Genomic DNA, 23,674 nt, shown 5'->3' with positions numbered 1-23,674 from the left:
GGAAAGAGGTTCTTATGATATAGAAGTCTCACACTGGATTAAGTTTTAGGTTCATAGGTTCATAGGTTAGTACTAAGCTAACTGCTCTTGCGAGCCATTTTAAGCCTAGCCAGTTATCCCTTGTGAGACTCAAACCCTGCACCTTGTGTTTGTGAGGCAAACACCTTAACCATTAGGCCACCCTCCCAACTCAAATCCCACTGTCAGTCCCGAACCCAGGACCTTGGAAACACTAGTCTGTATGACCTACCACTAAGCCATGACTCTTATAAAGGGTGGTATCTGTTTACATCACAGCAGTTCAGAGCTTTAAACTGGCAGTGGTGGGATATGAACCCATGTCTCCCCAGAGACTGGAGCCTAAATCCAACACCTTAGACCGCTTGGCCACACTACCACAAATAATAACCACTTCCAGGATTAGAACCCGCAACCATACACACCCTTCTCAGAGTAACCTACCACTAAGCTACCTAAGATGCTTTGTCAAGCATAAGTTAGGACAACATATTAAACATGAGAAATACTTTAAGACTCAGGGTAGATTTATGTATTTTGAAGGAAAACATATATAATAAATAACTTCTATGTACAGATACATATGTATTTGTATGATATATATATATATATATATATATATATATATATATATATATATATATATATATATATATATATATATATATATATATATATATGGGTCTACTGCTCTACATCGAGAGAACACTTCTTTGAAATAGAGCAGGAGACTCACACTTCAGCGAAAGTTCACTTTAACGAAAGTGCACTTTCGCTGAAGTCTAGTTCCCCGGGGCGACCCAAAAAAACCCCACTAAAACGTGATTTTGCAGGGGGGCAAGTCACCCTGCACCCTCATGTGGGGTGTTGTGCCCCCCAAACCCCCCTACTTAAATATACCAACTCCAAGATCACACTACAGCGGGGAAAAGGTAATATTCCCATTCCGCACTGTACTGTGACTGCCGAAGTCAATGTTCAAAGTTTCACTACTTCGCACAAGTGGACTCGGTGAAGCTGGTTCGAAGAAGTGAAACTTCGAACATCTGCACGGATCCCGTATATATACACCTATGTGCTCACCTATCTGAATTTTGACTAAATGTATTTTTGACCAAGCGTAGTAGACCCATATATGGGTCTACTACATTTGGTCTAAAATACATTTGGTCAAAAGTACATTGGGTGAGCACACTTGACTGAAAGCTCACTTCACTGAAAACTCATTTGGTTGAAACTCATTTTGTCAAAAGTTATATATGGCCCCTTCCCCACTGAAGTGCAATCCTGGAGTTAGAATATAAAGCAAGGGAGGTGTGGGGGTGCAGCCCCTCACATTAGGGCGTGTGGGGGGCATAGCCCCCACATAGTTTGAGTGTATATTGTCTTGTGGAAAGACTTGCTCATTGTAGTTGTCAATATCTATGCCTATGAATTAAAACATTTAGAATAGGTGGGGTGCTATGCCCTTCACACCCACTACCCCCTCTTACTTTATATTCTAACTCCAGGATCGCACTTCAGTGGGGGCCATATATTACTTTCAATGAAATGAGTTTTGACCAAATGAGTTTTCAGTGAAGTGAGCTTTCAATCTGAATTTTGATCAAATGCATTTTCGACCAAATGTAGTAGATCCATATATATTATATATATATATATATATATATATATATATATATATATATATATATATATATATATATATATATATATATATATATATAGATCCCCTACACTACACCGACACGCCACCAAGCCAACACCCAAAACACCGACAACAAAAGACCGAAAAATCACAAAACCGACAACTCACAAAACCGAACACCATAACACTGACACACAAAACGTAAACTAACCCACCCCTAAACCTAAAGTCCGTCACTATCGCACACTTACCCTACCCGCACCCTAACCCTAACTCACTTAACCCACCCCTAAACCTAAAGTCCGTCACTATCACACACTTAACTTACCCGCACCCTAACCCTAAGTTCGACACTACCACACACTCACCTTTCCCGCACCCTAACCCTAAATCCCTCACTATTGCACACTTACCTGTCCGCTCCCTAACCCTAAATCCCTCACTATCGCACACTTACCGAGTCGCGCTCACACATTGCCCATGTCGGTGTTTCGGCTGCCAGGATTTCACCTTGTCGATCATCTGTGTCGTCGGTCTTCTGGTGTCGGTCTTTTGGGCGTCGGCTTTGTGGCGTGTCGGTGTAGTGTAGGGGACCCATATATATATATATATATATATATATATATATATATATATATATATATATATATATATATATATATATATATATATATATATATATATATATATATATATATATATATTTCTCTTACTTGTTTGCTCTGTTGCGATGCCATGAGCTACTATCTCATTTTCTCATTTGAAATTGCTGCACCATTATAATATATAATAATATAATATGACACTATCCCCCGGGTTCTGCAAGCCTTGCATGGCATGCAGGGGATTACTGCAGGAGCTCGAGCAGGCAATATGTCGGCTGTGCGATCCAGGAATAACCTGTAGGGGCGTGCATGACAGCTCCTGCCCTAGTCCTGTGTGGACTCAGCCCCTGTATGCAAATTACCCCATTCGCAGGAGAAATCAAGCAAATAAGGTAAATTTGCGATCCAGGAAGCTGGAAACCAGCTGTGCAGGCCTAGTGTAATCTGCAGAAATGTACTCCGCCAGTAACAGAGTACATTTCTGCAAATTCCTAAATGGAGGCATGACAGCTCCAAACAAAGGGTGGATATCATCTAGAAAGCATTCCAATGGCCAAGTATAAGGCCATTGGCATGGGAAACAGTTGGAAAAAAAAACTTTTTTTTTTAGCCGATCTCGGCTGTTTAAGAGTAGGGCAGCAGCGCGCAAACAGGATCATGGGGAAAATAAGAAAATAAACCTAAAATAAGCATTCTAACTAAAATCACTATTCTGCCATTATCGTCAATGGCAGGCAGAAGAATACATCGCCAGTCAGTAGTGGTTGCTAAGGGGGGAAGCTCAATGTGGGACATGTAACTATGCATTAGCAGGCAATCCTATGTAAATAGTGAATCGCAGATTTCCCCTGCATGCTAGTCAGCTCCCAACAGTGTAAGAGCAGGAATAGCTCATTGCAAGCCTTGGAGTTAGCTGACATAATAGAGGTGTCTGTCAGGAATACTGTAAGCAGATTGGAGCCCTGTGGCTCGGGTTTGCTCCTAGCTTCGCACAGCTAAGCAAGATGGTGTGTCTGAGGCTGCCTAGCACTTTATACATTGCCTAAGCAGGTGTGCACACCATGCACCGGGTTTTAAAGAAAAAAAAAAGTAAACTAGGAAATAGCAGCTCTGTACACATGTGAGCATTGTGTTTGCATGGTGCACCCCAGGGCTTAAACAGGAAGACAATGGGAAGAGAAAACAGCAGTAGGAAGGTAATCCAGGAGAACTAGCATAGCTGGCAGGTGAAATGTATCAGAATCAGCCAATTACACAGCCAGCAGACCAGCCCAGCCTAGAACACTGCTATAAACTATGCAAACACCTTCCCACCTGTTTTTTCCAATACTCTACACCACCGGTGTATACAAGCAGGGACGTTTTAACAAACAAAACAACAAAATGATAGGGGGCGCAATAGCTATCATACAAGAACATGTGGAAGAGGTTGAGGGTGGTGAGGAAGTGAATGCTGTCTACCAACCCACAGTGAGGAGATGGAAAACAGTGTACAGACCCAGGGTAACCTACCAGGGGCTACATGAGCTGGAGATAGTTGAGCGCTATAGGGTGGGCCGTGACCTCCTACATTAAATTGTTGAGCGGTGCCAGCCACACCTGACACACAGAACTAACAGAGGGGAACCAATCCCAGTGGATACCAAGGTATGTGTAGGCCTAAGAATACTAGCTACAGGTACCTTCCAAAGGCCAACTGGGGATATGATGGGGATCTCACAGGCATCAGCAACCAGGGTACTCCACCAGTTCCTGGATGCCATGTCAGTACATGCCAGTGAGCGCGCAGATTTCCCCAACACCCATGAGGTGTTGGCCAGCAATATGCTACTGTTCCACTAAATAGCAGAATACCCTGAGGTAGTGGGTGCTATAGACTGCATGCACATATGCATCAAAGCACCATCCAGTTAGCAAAGTAGGGTCCACATCAACTGCAACGGCTTCCCCTCCATCAACTTCCATATCGTTTCCGATGCCCAGGGCATAATAATGAATGTGTGTGCTGGCTGCCCTGGAAGCTGTCACGATTCCCACATCAGCCATCTGACGCAGCTGTACCACAGAATTGTTAATGGGGACATCCCTTATGGTCACCTAGTGGGGGATGCTGGATACGCACTGGTGCTGTGGCTGATGACACCCAACAGAAATGCAAACACACCAGAACAAGAACTCCATAATGAGGCACACGCACAGACCAGAATTATAATAGAGAGTGTGATTGGGGTGCTCAATTCATGGTTCAAGTGCCTGGACACATCCGGTGGTGCCTTGCAATACTCACCAGCTACATGTACCCAAATTGTCATCGTATGTGCCATGCTACACAATATGATCCTGCGGAAACAGCTGCAGCAGGAACAGAATGGGGTAGGGCCACACAGCCCCCCACCATTGCCAAGGCCCACACAGGCACAGAGTAAATCAGAAGAGGAACAACCTGAGCCTGCCACAGTAGGCAGAAGAAGACATGCCCAGAATGCTCTGGCCTTGGCAAAGAGGCAACGCATAGCACTTACACTGACACAGGAGGGACCCAGGGAATAACACCTCTCTCTGACTCTCACATACAGTAAAAAGGATGCCAAACATTAAACTACCTGTGCTCAACCATGTGTAATGAATGTACTATGTGCATCTGACATAGGTAGCCCTGTAGCACCACCCTCAATACTGTGACACCCACAAGGTAAGTCACTCAACCTACCAATTGCCAAATGGAGTAGAATGTGTTGTTACCTGTATCTATGGTATGGATTTGAGCATGCAAGAAAATCAGATGGCTGAATGGTATGCCAGCAGATAGTAGACATCTCTAGTGGCACCATGAGATCTGTAACAAATACTAGTGTCACCATAGTAGCCAGTACTACACAGGGTGACAAAACCACTGCAGGAAATGTGCTGTGCCACATGTGTGTCCATATGACTCACAGATGCCATTCAGGGAGGTTCACATATGCAACAACAGTCTCAGCCCTCAGGGCAGGTGTAGACAAACACAAACAATGGCTGTACTATGGACTCTGAATGATGCCTATGGGTAACCCCCCCCCCTCCAGGCCTACACAGACAGACTGCAGCAGGTCAGGCAGTGGGATGTTAGTTCTGAAGGGTAAGAAGTCAGAAATGAATATGTAGGTAAATCAAAGCTAAGACCTGTAGTACACTGATATGCCTCTAGTCAGCATAATAGGTTAGAATACAGAATGAAATGGAGTACCTGACATATCAATACAGTCATAGCAAATGTCTAAAATTAACAGTTTACAACATGAGATAAATGATACCTTCCCTGATGACCATTTTCAACATAGAATGGACAATCTACATAATCAGGTCAGTTCTTATGCTTCCCGCTTACAGCAGATCAAGCACAAGAAACTTCAACGTGATCACCAGGATTTCCTTTCCGGGAATGTCTTTGTTTGGCCAAGAAGGGAACCCCCCCACCAAGCCCCTCGTCAACATTCTCCAAACCCGGCGCCACATGATGACACGTTAACTGCGCCTGTTAGAGTCGACTCTACTGCTCCATCATCCACGCGTATTGTACATGCGGATATTTCAGAAGATCAGTTTACTACACCACCAGAGATTCTCCCCATTGTTACATCTGCAGCACTTACTTCAACGCCTCTACCTAATCAAGAGGCGAATCGCCGGAGGGCGAATCACAGAGACTTAGGAGCAGTTCCTAAAAATAATACAGACACGGCTTCTTTTTTGCCGTTTCCGATAAAGAAACCTTTGCTAGCGAGAGAACAACGGAACAGTTGGCATTACAGGAAACGCAAGTTGTCAGAGGAAAACGAAGCCTTCCAGGGAAGGCGACAGAAAATATAGAGACACAGTTATTTTTTAATATGTCAAGGTATGTTTTATCACCATTTGATGAAGAATTACTCAATAAGGGTTTGATGTTTGTACCATCGCAATGCAGTATTCTTCATGACTTGTTACTGGACCTTAGAATGTTTGGACGCTCTATAGCGTTAAAAATTTTCTTTAAATCTAGATCTAGTGATAAAGATAATAACACAGTGAATGAAGTTAATCCGTTCAAAAGAAAAAGCCCTTTTTTTCCTGCTTTGCCTGCACATGCTGATTTATTTATAAAACTTTGTGAAAAAGATTTCTATGAGCACTGCTTTAACACCAAAAAGAAATGTATGTATTTTAATATGTCTAAGGAGCTAAGAAATTCTCTCTTTATTTTGACTAATAACCCCAATCTAATTTTTAGGCCTGTTGACAAGGGAGGAGGGGTGGCTATTTTTGATAGCTTAGTTTATCAGTCTCTCATGCTTGATTTGCTGAAGGATGTATCCACTTACTCGTTAATTGATGAAATTAGAATGGCTAGCATCATATCTGGGATAAAAAATGAGTTGTATGATCTCCTCATGTGTGGCCAAATACCATATGATTTGTATGAGTATTTTTTGATAGACAATCCACAAGTACCCATAATCAAGGGGTTACCAAAAATGCACAAAGGCGTTCTACCTCCACCGTTAAGACCTATTGTTGCTAGTGAAAAATGGGCAACAGAATACATCTCCATATATTTAGAAAAAACTATGAGGCCACTCATAAATGAAATACCCAGTATACTGAAAGACACTTCCCAGCTACTGACATCCCTTAAATCTTTAGATAAGGTTTTGATTAGGGGAGAACACCTTTTAGTTACTATGGATGTGAACAGTTTGTTCACGTCCATACCAAATGATGAAGGGGTACAAGCTGTAAGAGAACTGCTATCAGCCTTTCCACAATTTAGGAGAAATTATGTCATATTAATTTGTCAGCTTCTGGATCTTGTTTTGAGCAATAACGTGTTTGTTTACGAGGGGTGCCTATACCTACAGGTTTCTGGGGTAGCTATGGGCACCCCTTGTGCGAACACGTATGCTAATTTAGTAATGTATAAATGGGAGAGAGAGCATGTTTTCACCCACCCTCTTTTTAGGAAAGTTGTAGCCTATTATCGTTTTGTAGACGATATTTTATTAGTTTGGGAAGGCTCCATAGATGAATTTCAAGGCTTTAAGGACTCTCTTGAAACTACCACCACTTTCCTTAAATTTACAGCGGAGGTCTCTTTTGATTCAATAAATTTTCTGGATGTGTCCTTGGACATAAGGGATGGTAGATTAAACTCCACATTATTTAGAAAGAGTTGTTGGAGGAATACCATATTACGCTACGACAGCATGCACCCACGTCATGTATATAAAGGCATAATTAAAAGTCAATTTATCAGGCTTTCGAAGATTTGTAAAGATCCAATAGACTTGGTTCTAGAGGCTGATAAGATGGAACAGTTATTCTTAGATAGACAATATGATGCAAACTTAGTGAGAAGAATTAGGGCACAAGTGCTAAAAGATGTCCAGTTACCAGTATTTAGTACGCATGTATATCCTTATAATAAAGGCTTTGATAAACCTTTTCTACCTCCAAATAGATTGAGTTTTGTTACAACTTTTACCAACGATAGTAGTAGTATTAGAGAGATTGTAAGTAACAACTGGAAGGTGCTAATGACAGATACCTTCACACAACAATTGGTAGGGAAAGTCCCACATTTTACATATAGGAATAATAAGAACTTGAAAAGACTCCTTTGTGATAGGTCAACTTTCACAACAGTGAAACCGAATGTAACTCTCAGTTTTGGTACCTTTCCCTGCCTACACTGTAATTATTGTAAATACATCACTAAGGAACAAATTTACACACATCCAGAAATCAAGTATACCTTTAGACCAAGGTTTTCAGCTACCTGTGATAGCACAGGTTTAATTTATTTAGCGACGTGTGAACATTGCCCTGCATTTTACATAGGTCTTACGAAACGTAAACTAAAAAACAGGATCTATAATCACACCTATGATATTAAGAAGTCTAATGAACTAAATGCTTTGGCAAAGCATGTGATTTGCTTTCCAAGTCATTCTTTTGTGTTTAGGGTGCTTGAAATTGCAGAAGCTAGTGCTAGAGGTGGAGATTATCAGAATTTATTAGAACTTAAGGAATTAAAATGGATTTTGAGGTTAAGAGGACACTACCCCCAGGTCTAAATATATATATGTCCATTAAACCTTACCTCAATGCACGCAGATGACTATTAAGAAATATTCCTTTTCACCCATATCCATGTTTTGTATTTGTGTCCAAGCACTTTTGTGCATAATGTTCCTTCCATTTCCCAGACCCCCCCTCTCCCCTTCCCTTGTTCCCTTTTTTGATACATGCACTTTTCATTCTTATCAGATTTTGTAAATTGTATCTTATTCAGGTTTTAAGTTTCATACACATATCCATTCCTTTGCTGATGCATTTTGTCTTTTGTAATACATGTGTCGTTTCATGAACGGGTTCTATTTGCATTTTGTAAAAGTGCTTATCTGATTTTGATATAACAGCTTTTAAATTGTTTATTTAGCTAATGTACCATATATTTTTCTTTTGGTTATCTGTATACATAATTGTTTTGTGATAAGTTTAACATAGAGAGAAATTATGATTATGTTTTATTACAAGTATAGATGTTTTAAGTCCTGAGTGAATAAGTGTATACACCATTTAGATTTGTGCTTTAAATTTTACCTGTTTTTATTTATATATCTATTTTAGTGTATGACTTTAAAATTTGAGTCTTCTTGCACTAGGGCTTTTAAGCATTTTTAAATTGATTAATTGTTCACCAGCCCAGGACAATTATTAGATTTTGTATTATTATATAAGAGCAACTAGTTTTGCTACAGTTTTTTTATGGTCTGAAGAAGCGTGCTGAAAGGTACGCGAAAGCGCTCACCTAATAAATTTCTACTTCTTTTTTGGTCGTGCTGAGTCCGAAGTTTTTTATTCTGTCATAGCAAATGTGTACAAGTGTCAGGTGTGACCCCCCCATCCTAGGTATAAATGTAGAAACAGTCAGGTGTACCCCCCAGTCCTGTTTAGAAATGTAGTAGCAGTCAGGTGTGATCTCCCCACAATCCTGTGTAGAAAGGTAGTAACAATCAGGTGTGCCCATCAATCCTGTGAAGAAATGTAGAAATAGTCAGGTGTGCCCCCCCAATCCTGTGTAGAAATGTAGAAACGCTCAGGTCTGCCCCCCCACAATCCTATGTCGAAACAGTCAGGTGTGCCCCCTCCCCCAATCCAGCATAGAAATGTAGTAACAGTCAGATTTGCCCCTCCACCCTATGTAGAAATGTAGAAATAGTCAGGGGTGCCCCCAATCCTGTGTAGAAATGTAGTAACAGTCTGGTGTGCCCCCCAATCCGATGTACACATATTGTAACAGTCAGATGTGCCCCCCACAACTCTATGTAGAAATGTAGCAACATGTATGAGTAGGTGTAATACCAGTGGATATGCACAGAGGTGGCCAAGGTGGCAGGATAGGTTGTAGCATCTGCACAATATGCAGGTATGTGTGCGTGTTAGGTTGGTGTGTGTTTTATATTGTGAGAGAGTGGTCAGTATGTATGCATGTTGATGTAAGACCTGGTGGCCATTGCCCACTACTGCTGATGACAGGGAAAAGTCCTCACAACTGCAGTGCCAAAGACAATACCCACCAGTATAACACATGCTAGCAGTAAGCCATTGTAAATGTATGGTGGTAATATGTGTCACCATCTGAAAGACTCACATGGCATGGCTGTTGGGCTAGATATACAAGCAGTACACAGGGGAAAATACCCCAGACATAGAGTATACATTGTATCTCTGTGAAATGGACACACCCTTGGAATTGTACATACAGGTCTGCATCACATTATCTAGTCCTGTAGTAGGGGATACCAGTGTTGTCTGCCCAAACACTCGCAGATCACAAACGAGGTAGGACTGATGTATTGGGAAACAGGTGATGTACCTGCACAAGCTAGCATAACTGGAATGCCCAATGCATATCTGTGTGACAGATGCAAGTAGTGTCCATAGCACACATGCACCCAGCTCACACAAACACCACACACAGGTACCTCTCTGGTTGTATCCCTGCTGTGGGGAACAGGTACGATATGACCCCACCTGTATATGACAATAGCAAAATAATGCAGTATGCAGTGCAGGTGTCCCATGCAGGTGTGTTGTTAGCCATAGATAGCACCCTGCCAGCATCCCCACCACCCGATCAAGACTGATAGAAGGTATTGGCATGAACACCTAGCACACCTACCCTGTCACCCCACTGGAATATACTGTATGGCGGTCTGAGAATGTAGGACTGACAGAATACAATGGCCTGCCACATCTGGCCTGCATCAACACCTAATGGCCCACAGGCTTCTGCCAAGGGCCTGTGTCTCACACGTACTGCCAATGCATGTTATGTCATGGACACCCAAATAACAACACAACACACTCCACATAAGTCATATGCAAGGCCATGTGGACAAACCAGAGTAACATGTCCATGTCGCACTGCATGAACTGTGGACCAACACCAACACACAACCATGATGGGTGATAACCTTAGGGAAAGTATCAGAGAATATATGCATAATGTATGGAATAGGAAAGAATAACGGGGGGGGGCGTGGGCAGCATGGAATGGGCAAGGTCCAACACAAAGCTGTGTGCACACACTATCCCTGGCTGTAAACACATAAATGGGTGGCTACATATCTGCCCGTACACCACAATAGGGGTAATGTCCTGATTTATGGCCCCTGTCTCTGGGAAACATGTGCGAATCTGTACAGCTGTGAGGTATTACCATAGCAATATAAGGCCATGCTGTCATGTCGATGGATGTACAAGTATGGAATCCTCTGCCAGCACTGTACCAAGGTGCTGAACTGGATACACAGACCCAGCAGCAAGTGTCTGCAGCTGCCCCTCCAGAATGGCATAACTTACCATGAATATGTAGGTGTCTGCCCACAATAATGCACACAGCTGCAGTCACCCTTGTCCCCCAAGACATCACTGTGAGCAGGAATGTCCACCTGACAGTACACGAGGACAGAAAACATCACAGTGTATAACAGTACACATGTCTGAATATCTCTGCTAACAGCAGTACCATGTAGCTGAAGCAGCACAGACACAATCACCTACAGTACGCGCTATCCCCTACACACTTTGTCCCCATATTGCCAAATTATCGATGGATACCTTGCAGAAACAGTTTGCTACCTGTAGGTGTACAGCATAAAGGTCTGCACTGGAGTACAAACTACCTGGAATCAATCCACACATTCAGTACAGAAGGGCATACTGGGCATGCTCACACACATAGAGAAATGAAGGCAATGTCAAACAACAACATACTGAAAGGTCATGCTGGGCATGCTCACACACTTAAACAAAGGAAGCCTATGTCTGAAAACAACAGTGGACCAGCCCATATCTGCAAACAACAGTGGACCAGACATATCTGGCAGCTGCAGATGTTAGAACAGACACTCCTCAATATGCACCACTCATGCTTTGCACACACAGTGGATAGGAATACAGACATATATCCAAGGGCAACACACTATAATAAGCCAAAACTAGACATACATAGATGTGTGGAAGAGAGTGACTGTGATAAGGAGCAATCCATTATGAGGCCTTCCCCACTCAGCACACAGCCAAATGGCTACAACCACATGAGGTTCAGATGTTACTCAATGTAGACATTAGCCACTGGTATCTGTCAGCATTACAGACTATGTGGTGTAAGTGCTAGATTTGCAACATGCCAGTACCAGGAAGTAGTCATCTAGCAGCTGTATACATGTACCTGTGGAATATAACCCTGCGTGTGCCCGCATTTGGCGTGCCAACCACTAGATGAATGGGGGTTATGGCCCATGCACACACACACTGCCCTCCCCATAGCCCTACTATGACAAGCATGCTGAGGTCATCCACTTTGAAATACACCTTTGGGAAAATTTTAACCCAGTAATCTCCATGGCACGTCCGATAACTGCATACTGCCATAGTGTGATAAACTAGTTAGGTAAGAGTTCTAATCTGAGATATGGCAACTGTGTGTGTGTCTTTGTCTGTCTAAATAGCCATGGCTTGTAGGCTAGTCACACTCACTACAATTCAAATGCCCTACTTTGGCAAGGCTGCTGATGTCATTCACTGTAAAATACACCTTTGGGAAAGCTGCAGCCCAATAATCTCTATGGTGCATGTTATAACTGCATACTGCTGTTGTGTGATAAACTAGTTAGGTAGGAGTTCTAATCCCAGACATGGCAACTGTGTGTGTGTGTGTCTCTGTCTTTGTAGAGGGCAATGCTTTTTAGGCTAGTCACACTCATTACAATTCAAGTGCCCTACTTTGACAAGGCTGCTGATGCCATTCACTGTGAAATACACCTTTCAGAAAGCTATAGCCCACTAATCTCTGTGACACGTCCTATAACTGCATACTGCTATAGTGTGATAAACTAGTTAGGTGGGAGTTCTAATCCCAGAAATGGTAACTGTGTGTGTACGTGTGTGTCTCTGTCTGTGTACAGAGCAATGATTTTTAGGCTAGTCACACTCACTACAATTCAAATGCCCAACTTTGGTAATTCTGCTGATGTCATTCACTGTGAAATACACCTTTGGGGAAAGAGCATTCCAGTAAACCCCATGGTGTGTCCTACAACAACTTCATGCTGTAGTGTGATATATAACTCTGGTAGGGGTTCTATTCCCACACATGGCAGTGGTGGATGTTTTGTGTGTGTTTCTATGTCTGTTTAGGGAGCAATGCATTTTAGGCTAATGACACTCACTACAATTCAAATGCCCTACTTTGGAAATCCTGATGATGTCATTCACTGTGAAATACATCTTTGAGGAAGGAGTACTCCAGTAATCTCTGTGTCACATCCTATAACTGCATAGTGCTGTAGTGTAATATACTAGTTAGGTAGGAGTTCTAATCCGAGACATGACATGTGTGTGTGTGTGTCTCTGCTTGTCATTCATATCCTGCGTGAAGGTGGGTGTAAGTGTGTAACAAAAGGACTCAATGTGGCACGGGTTTTGCAAAATTCTTATATGGTGGCCCTAGTATATATCACAATGTCCACCATACAAGGATAACAGATGTGACATAGCTGAGAGGCTGGGGTGCAAATTCATACCCTTACATGTGACATCAAGGCCAGGTGAACAGTGTTAGCAACCCTTGTATTACCCAGCGAACACTCTCAAACCATGTCTCATACACACACACACACACACACGCACATACGCACACATATACATGTGCAGACATACAAACACACACACACACACACACACACACACACACACACACACACACACACACACACACACACACACACACACACACACACACACACACACACACACACACACACACACACCTAGGCAACAGCCACTATGTTGGTAGTACCCTGCATATTGGCTACTGATAGTAACCATGGTGTGATTGCAGTGGGCTACAGAGGGCATGGCACCCTGTCCATCAGTCCAATAGGCACATGCATGCTGACAGTGCACCTCCCCCCGTTCCCTACTGGACACCTGCAACACCTGTGGTGCCATAAAATGTGACCCACAAAGGACATACCATGCCTGAAAAACATGCCTGCATGTACAGATGCCACTGACACCAGGGAATACCAGTATCATACTATCAATGTAGGTGCAGGGTCAACCTGCTGTCCATTAACAGTTCCTGCCACATGTGGCAGGACTGACACATCTGGTGATAACAATCTGTGTACACAACATGGGCCAGACACCCCAGGTACTGTTACACATGTCATTGTACATGCATGTGGGAGGTGTGCACATCACAGACACCATCCATGTCATGGACTAAGGAACACATACATGGCAAGCAATGCACAGCATTGGCCACATGCAATAGTCACCCAGGTGACTGGATGGTGAATACAATACCCACCTGTGTGGGCAAATCCAGCAATACACCCCTGAGCCAAAATGCAGACCATTGTCATGTGGCATGATGCCAAGTTATAACCATCACCTAGCCTTGTATAGCCATCTAGTACAGTCGACCACTACACACCCATGAAGCAATACACCCATGCATGTCAGTATTGGCACCCTGTGCTGTGTGTGTGTTGTATGATGCGCATGACCACATTCACACTCACTACAACCCCCATTTCCATACTGAAGCATGCTGTCATGATGTCAGACACCTCCACCTACCCTTTGCCCATATAACCTCCGTATGACCCCTGTGGTGTATGTGATACCTGCACAGTACTGTCTTGTGGCAATCTCACTAGTGATGAGTTGTATTCCTGGCACTGTCAATTGTGTCAATATGTGTGCGTCCCTGTGAGAGTGTGGTTGTGTTGACACTGAGACCTGTTCATGCGGACAGGAATGTGTACTACACCTAGCATACAGATACCATATCCCTGTTGCAAATGTCACTCACCATCACATATACATTTTGAAGGCTCCTCAACATGTAACCTATGTGACACATCCAATAACTGCATAGACATGTGATAGCACTACATAGTCATCAGGGGACTGACACCCTGTACTGGTAGGTGTGTGACACAAACATGCATGAGTTTTACTCTCCCACCCCCCCCCCCTGACGTTTCTTTGCCTCTTTCTGCCTCTCTCACTCCCTCTCTAGTGGATGTGGAGACTTACACCTGCTTTGCTTAAGCTGCACCATGTGCATTTTAAGTGATGCTCATGATCAACTGATGGCCTCTGCATGAATTGCAGCCCTCCTCTAGCTGATTGCATGTGGAACACCTGTGGTAACATTCCCATAGCCAATTGCATGGAAACACACTCCAATATCTAGGAACATCATATTGGTGTTGGGCCTTTTCATTCATTGTGAGCAGGAACTCAATCTGTTGTTTGGCAAACAGCATCTCAGATAGATTGGGGATTTACCTCTAACAACATACACTGTGGAAGCAGGCCAACACACAGGAGGGGGATGTGCCTGGCCTGACTACAGACTGTAAGTGCTGCTACACTGCATTTGGAGTAATGTTGGTTTAACGGCTGTCCTCCATGTTTTAATACCTGCCATGTCAGTGTTATGTTTATGAGGAAACCCCCATCTGTAGGGTCATCTGCAGACTTGGCAGTGTGTTGTGCCTTTTGTTTCATGTGTTACCCACAGAGCAACTATCTGTGAACTGCAGAAGGTAGTGTGAGGATTGCAGTCTATAGATGGTGACCACCATGAGTTACTGACTTCATATCCCTCATAGGACATATGTTGCAACAAACACTGTTGCAACAGTAAATTTATGAGCTTATCACAGCAGCATGTCAATACTGGCCCTGTGTATGTGCCTCCAGCCACAACTCTGTCAACCTTTGTACATATGTCATGTAGTAAGAGATGCATATGTGCTGTACACCATAATCAGTGACATCATATCTAATTACAAGCCAGTGAGATATCAGACTTCTACACATGTTATGTATAGTAGGGGTTATATTTGATGACATAACCTGGATATTCTGTGGTTGTGTGTACAGTACTGAGGTCTGTGTACTTATGGTGATTGTCGACAGTGTGTGTATTGTTAATATGTACCTTGGCCTGTGTACAGCCAGTTTTAGATGTCATTGTATGTTACCCTATCATCTTACATGTTTGTAGGGCCATACACACACATGTCCCATACAACAGACAGGTATTCAACCACACTGTGTAGTGGCCCAGTATATGCAGGGTTAGTGTGTGAGTGACACATATGATGATGGTGTTAAACAGATAGTCCATATACTGTAATATTATGCTAGCTTACCATATGTGGCTGTGGCTGTGTTCACATTGGTTGTGGTTATGCACTTTCACACAGGTGTATGTTACTCTGTGCTGTGACATGCATGTAGAGCCTGCTATATATGCAGGTACATGTGCATTCCTCCATAGGAAATGTAGGCCAGTGTTGAGCCAGTCTGCCTGTAACCTGCACAGTGCTTTGTTACATGCCTAGCAGCTTAGTGTGCTTAGCCAGTGAGATGTCATGTCCAGATACTTGCCAGATGTACTGCTGCAGGGCCAACATAACAGTCATGTATGCTTGACAGAGCAGTGGGATGCTGTACAGATGTAAGTAAATATCTAGTGGGTAGTATGTGGCCATGGCACCTCTGTACCAGTGGTTATTATGTGTCAGGACAGACAGGGGTGTGTGAATGCATAGCTTATGGGGGCAAATGTATACCAGTAGTTACGTGTTATACCCATCTACATGGCTGTTAACATCCACATTGTCAGGCTTGGTCCACATGTTTTGCACTAATGGGTTATGTGTATACCTCTGGACTGTCCAGATAGTGTCAGACTGTCAACATATATTGGCCAATATCTCTGCTGTAGTCCACAGGAGCATTATGTGCTAGCAGTGGTACTGTGCTATGATGTCCTTAGGATGTCTGTTAGTAGCCAATGGTGCACATGTTAAAAGCAGATGTGACCTCCCACACACATCATGTCTGAGAAGATACATACCTGACATTCCCTTGCACTATGACATTGCGCTATAGCGGCTGAGGTAGGGCTACACTCCATGTTCAGGACATATGTTGAAAATATATGTATATATTTATCCAGATATCTATATAGATATATACACATATACATATCGACATACATAGATCGATATGTGTATGTACATAGATATACATATAAACACTCAGATATATACATATACAAAGCAATATATTGTCTACGCATATACAGATAGAGATACGTATGCACATATACGTATGGATATGTACATATATATTGACAGTAGTAGGTATATCAGAATAGATATGTATGCACATATAGTTATAGATATCTACATATATACCAACATAACTAAGCATATCTGTACACATAGGATGAGCATACTTATATAGCTATATATACAGATATCTATATTTACATATGCTTATATCTATGTATGCATATATCTATATATACATATATGTATATGGTAGAGCTACAGAATCCTAAAAGCCCAAAATTCTGAAGACTAACATCATGACACCAAAATCCTGAAAGTTCAAAATCCTGAAAACACAAACCCCTGAAATCTTAATATCCTGAAAACACACAGGATACCAACACTTATTATATTCCAACACAAGTACATACAGAAATAAATAAATCACAAACCGCATTACTCTTCTCCAAGTATGACCAGGGGGGCAAGCCCCCCTGCACCCCCATGTGGAGGGCTGCACTCCCCACACTCCCTGCTACTTAAATATATCAACTCTGAGATTGCACTTACTGTCCTCCACCTACATATCAGGCTTTGCACATATGACATGCTGTCAAGGGTTGTTCTGTAGTGGGCTGTGGGCATGTCACGCTGCCATTCCTGCCATCAGTCCACTTCTGTTGTGTCCTCCACACATACGGTGGGGTAGGGGCCATATATGTGCGGGCTTCACCTACACAATACATGCGTGCCCTTATGCACTCCAGAGGCCAGTGTATGTAACAGTGGTATATGGCCCTGTATTATTTCATCTAGGTGGGGGGATACACCATTACTAACATAGGCTGTTACAACATGTGGGGGTATCAGTGGTAAGCTGCCTTAAGGAATCTGGATGCACATTACCATACAATCCACTTTGGGTAAATGCAGGCCTATTGCCTCCTGCCATACAGACTGTTCTATTTGTCAGTGTGCTTGTGATGGTGTCAGTTATGCCTTGTTATTTAACAGTTACATCCGATTGTGTCATCTGAGGTCCTTACCCCATAGGGATTATGTACAGAGTGTAGATAGAGGCTGCTGAACTATACATCTGCATTATTTACTGTTGATTGTTTGGTATCCTGTGGTCCAGTCTGTCTTTACTATTGTACTACTTGAAGGCCTCGGCCTTGACAGCAACATTTGTAAACCTTCCCAGACTACTGTATTAGTATAACTGTTTCACAGTTGCATTACTCTGTTTATATGGATGTCAGTGTCTAAACAGCTATATGCCATGGCATATACAACTGTAATAGTACATAAAGCTTTCCCATTTATGCAAACCTGTGTGTGATGTTAAATCCTTTGACTTCTCTGTGGGTATATGTTGCAGGCAACAATTGTCATTTGTATGGGTGGCTCATACAGTGTCCAGTTGGTAAGGTGGTAATTGTAGACATAGTGGCTGTTCCAGATTGTGTGTACCTTCTACATATGTATCTTACTATACATATATCTGTGTGTTTATGTGTAGTTACATATATATCTCTATATATGTATATATATCTATATATATATGTATATATATATATATATATATATATATATATATATATATATCTATATATATATATATATATATATATCTATATATCTATATATATATATATATATATATATATATATATATATATATATATATATATATATATATATATATATATATATATATATATATATATATATATATATCTGCATATATGTGTCTGTGTATATGTATCCTAGGGATGTTGATTGCTTCCACATTGTACATTCCCTATGGGAGACAGACTGTACTGCATGATATGTTATTGATACCAGCCTGACATCATAGAGGTGGGATGGAGTACTGTTAACATCTTGTGCCCATGTCGTGTCAGGTCCTGGTTATGGGATCTGCAACAGTTGGTAGTGTATTGCAGGGCAGACGTGTTTGGCTGTGGGGAGGGATACCTATTCGTACAAGACGTATATTGTTTGGGGCCTCTCAACCCCATTAACGGTGCATGTGTATATATATGTTTTCGTTATGTTCCCATTGTTATCTACAGATGTATGTCCGTATATACCTATATAGATATATGCATCTGCTTACATATATATAACATGCTGTACATATATATATATATATATATATATATAGACATATATATCTATAGATGTATGCATATGTATGTATATATGTTTTTATATATATATATATATATATATATATATATATATATATATATATATATATATATATATATGGAATCACTTCATAAAACTGAAAGCTCAAAACACTGAAACCAAAACAGTGAAACTTCAAAACTCTGAAACTCAAAACACTGAAAACACATATCATACATATTCTGAGTTTAAACAACATAAATCATAGCACTTTCCACCAAGTGTAAGTGGGGGGCAAGCCCCCTTGCACCCCCCACATACCCTGCTACTTATATATATCAACTCCAAGATTGCACTTCACTACACTAAATGCAACCTTGGAGTTGATATATTTAAGTAGCAGGGGGTGTGGTGGGTGCAGCCGCCAACATGGGGGTGCAGGGGGGCTTGCCTCCTGCTTACACTTGGTGGAAAGTGCTCGGATTTATGTTGTTTAAACTCAGTATATGTAGGATATGTGTTTTCAGTGTTTTGAATTTCAGTGTTTTGAGTTTTCAGTTTTGAAGTTTCAGTGTTTTGGTCTTCTATATTATGAAGTGTTCTCATTTTCAGTGTTTTGAGCTTTCACTGTTATGAAGTGAATATATATATATATATATATATATATATATATATATATATATATATATATATATATATATATATATATATCTACATATATAGATATGGTATAGCTATTTAGATATTAATATGTATACACATACACACAGACACACACACACACACACACACACACACACACACACACACACACACACACACACACATACATCTACATGTTTAAATACATTTCCTGTACTGTTGAATGACTGGGCTGGATGATATGTTTGTGAAAACAGCAGGGTTATGTATATCTGACATGGCTTAGTGGTCAATCATTTTGGCTATGGTGTTCAGGGTCCTGGGTTCAAGACTTGCTGAAGGTAGTTATTTTGTTGCTGAGCAGAGCAAGGGCCATTGGATACAGAGTGATAAAGACACTTTTAAGCAGTTGTAAGCAGGTCTGTGTGGGTTTGCATGGAGGTAAGCACTGCTAACTTCCGGTTACAGTTTCTTATACTCATTTAGCTTTTCAATTGCTTAACCTGTGTAGGCATTGCTTACTCCCATGCAAACAGGCTTATACCCACTTACTGCTGCTTAAAAGTGCTTACCCTCACTTACACCCGCGCTAATTTCTTTAAAAGAAAAGAAAAAAGGGTTGATAGGAAAGTGGTGAAAAAGGGGCACAAAGAGGGAAAGACCATAGGGAAATAGCTAGGGATGTGTAGGGCAGGTGTAGGGAGGGGTATTGGGAAATCGGAAGCCCATGAGCCCCCTAGTGGAAACAGTGGGACTGAGGTCCCCATCAATGGGCAGTCACCACTGCACCTTCACAGCCCCAAAGGTGGCTGTACTGGGGGCTGAGTCGCAGAGCCAGGCCGACCCTCTAGTTGCAACCCATGACCCTCGAGCTGGCGTAGCAGATCTCCAAGCTCCCTGCGGAGCTCGCTATGCACCATGACCCAATCCTGGTGATGGGTGACAGGTTCCTGTCCACATCCGCTCCCTGGGAGGGACGAGCCCCATCCCCTTAGGCAGTTCCACCCGAAGGTAGTGCAGGACCAATGGACAAGGAGGTCCCAGGTTGGGCCCAAGACAAGCTGGTGCTCAGTGCCATGGCCAACTGAGGTGGAACAGGTGGGTCCGCTGGGACTGGCCTTCCCAAACGTGCAACAGTGTTTAGATTTTACATCATATGTGAGTTAGTAATAGTCAACACATTCCAGGGTTAGGTATAACAGCATGCATAGATATTCCCATTAACCCAGACTCCAGATACGGAACAGTTGCATAGCAAACAGAACACATGCATATATGAGACCACAGTGGTAGTAACAACAGCATGCAGGTATATTGATGGCACCATGCCACCAATGTTGGAATTATTCAATATAGCACATGCATGGAAACAAATTTAAATATTTATCAACCAATAGGACATATTCAGAACAGTGGAGTCATTACATACCGGTTGAGGTGGCTATGTCGTTTATTGTTGGAGATATGGTAGGTGGAGAGAAAGATGTTAATTAACAAATAGTATATACATGTAGTCCGCATTACTTTCCTAGTCAGTGCTGTTATCTGTACCTTACAAGTATTACTACACTACCCTATATCCTTAGTTTGGACAGTGATATGGCTGTCGTCATCGTTATATATGAACTGTTTTTACCTGCAGTATACACCTATTACCTGGTATACCTGTGGAGGAAATGTTTGTTAACACTAACTAATGGTTTCTACACATACTCCCAGATTCCAGGTTGATGTTCTGCACATAGCTGTCCATCTCTTTCTGCACAGACTCTGACCATGTCTTGACCACATGCAGGTGTACCGGGACATATCTAGACTATTGCCCTCTTCTGCCTTTAGTGACTTATCACACACATATGCATGCTTTCCTACACAGTTATATTATGTAGCACAGTATAGGAGACAGTGATCAGTGATACTTTATTATTCAGAGCAACTGCAACACTCACAGTTCCATTCAATACCAATGTAAACAGTACCAGTACAGGGTGTCAAGGTTTTTATTTCTCAGCACAGTATCCATATCCAATGTACCTGTGGTAGTAATGTTTGTTAGCATTACCTGAATGCTGCCACACAAAAAGTTCCAGAGGACACATTAGTATTATGCACATACATCTCACTCTGTTACTGTACACACTCTGGTCACAGCTTGACAACATGGGGGTGTAGATAGGACATACTTGGCTTATTACTCTCATAACAGTTTTGGGAGTTGCTAGAGTGATAGATTTGTTCTCATAGATGTGTGACAATCAGTTGTATTTCCTGTTTGCTGCCTAAACATCTGTGATCATCCCACAGACTTCCCAGGGTGGCAGAGGGTGACAGGCAGCCGATATGTGCCCATATACTGGACATTCTGGTATTATCTGTACAGTTGTGGGGTATGATTCTGTATGCAGCCTCCTTCCACTCCCAGGATTCAGACCATGGCTGTGTCTGCTGCAACCTAAACACTGTCCATCAGAGTTGTGTGTGCTAGATAGATATTGCTGTATGTCTCCTATCTGCTTTCTGCTGTATAATTCTCCTGTGGTTTTGCATTCTGACCTTGTATTACAACACTCTTATGCAGGATTTCCTGGACAGTTATATTTTGTAGGACAGTGTGGGCAACAGTGATGAGTAATACCTTATTATTCAGAGCAACTGCATCAGTCACAATGCCGTACAATACCAAAGTAAACAGTACCAGTACAGGGTATCATTCTTGTATTTCTGTGCACAGTGTTTGTATCTGACAGACCTGTGTGAGAAATGTTTGTTAGCACTACCTGAATGTTGCCACACACAGTACCAGATTTCACATTACTATTATGCACATATATCTCACTCTGTTACTGTACACACTCTGGCCACAGCTTGACATCATAGGGGTGTAAATGGGACATACATGGCTTCTTAATCTCATAGGGTTTTGTGGAATTTCTAGTGTGGCAGCTTTGTTCTCTTATATGTGTGTCAATCAGTTGTATTTCCTGTTTGTTGCCTATATGTCTAGGATCATTCCACTGATTTCCCAGGGGGCCAGTTTGACAGGCAACAGATATGGGCCACTTTACTGGTACTGGACATTCTGGATATATCTGTACAGTTGTGGGGTATTATTCTGTTTGCAGACTACTACCATTGCCAGGATTCTTAGCATGGCTGTGTGTGCTAAAAATTCAACAGCCCATGTCTCAGTTGCATGTGCTATTCAGGTTTTGTTGTCTATGTGTCTCTCAGTTTTACTAAATGGCCTCTGGGGATTACACCAGTCATATACAGGCATTCCTTCACATTCTCTTTATGATGCACTGTGTGGGTAACAGTGCTTAATACAACAGTACTATTACCTGATTGCAAATCTACATTACCATATGATACCAGATTATACACATGCAGTCCAGCAGTTAGACCTTTATTGTCAGGCTATTACGCTTTTATTTACATACAATCTGTATGAGACTCTTCCTGCCATACTCTCCGGTGTATGCAGTACTTGCCTTAAGCAATATGTGTTATATACAGGCAATTCATTTACTAATACTTTTAGATTTATTTCCTATGACAGTACATGCAAGAGTATTACTGACCTGCCTTGCATAGCAACCTCTTCAGGTGACCTCCATGGGCCTCCTGGTTCATGGCCCACTTACTTGCAGCTGTGGAGGACATAAGACGAATATTTAGCCATACCTATCCATGATATATATGAGCTGGCAATTATTACACACATAGTGGAGTGATACTTACATGCAGCTGGGGCAGCCCCTGCTGTTCTAGCCTCTTGGATCCACTGTTCCAAGAGGTCACCCTTATGCCTCTTCAGGTCAGCATAGTTATGTCTGACCTGCTCACCAGTTCGGGATATGTGAGTGGCACTGATGAGGTCACGGGCGAGATGGTCCCATGATTCTGCCTTATATTGGGAACCCTGGTACTAGCCCTGCAGCAGTCTCTGCTCA

This window comes from Protopterus annectens, chromosome 2.part0 (assembly GCF_019279795.1).
Source record: "Protopterus annectens isolate FY-2018-M chromosome 2.part0, PAN1.0, whole genome shotgun sequence".
Taxonomy (NCBI): Eukaryota; Metazoa; Chordata; order Ceratodontiformes; family Protopteridae; genus Protopterus; species Protopterus annectens.
The sequence above is the reverse complement of the archived record's forward strand: the minus strand, read 5'-3'. Positions refer to the sequence as shown.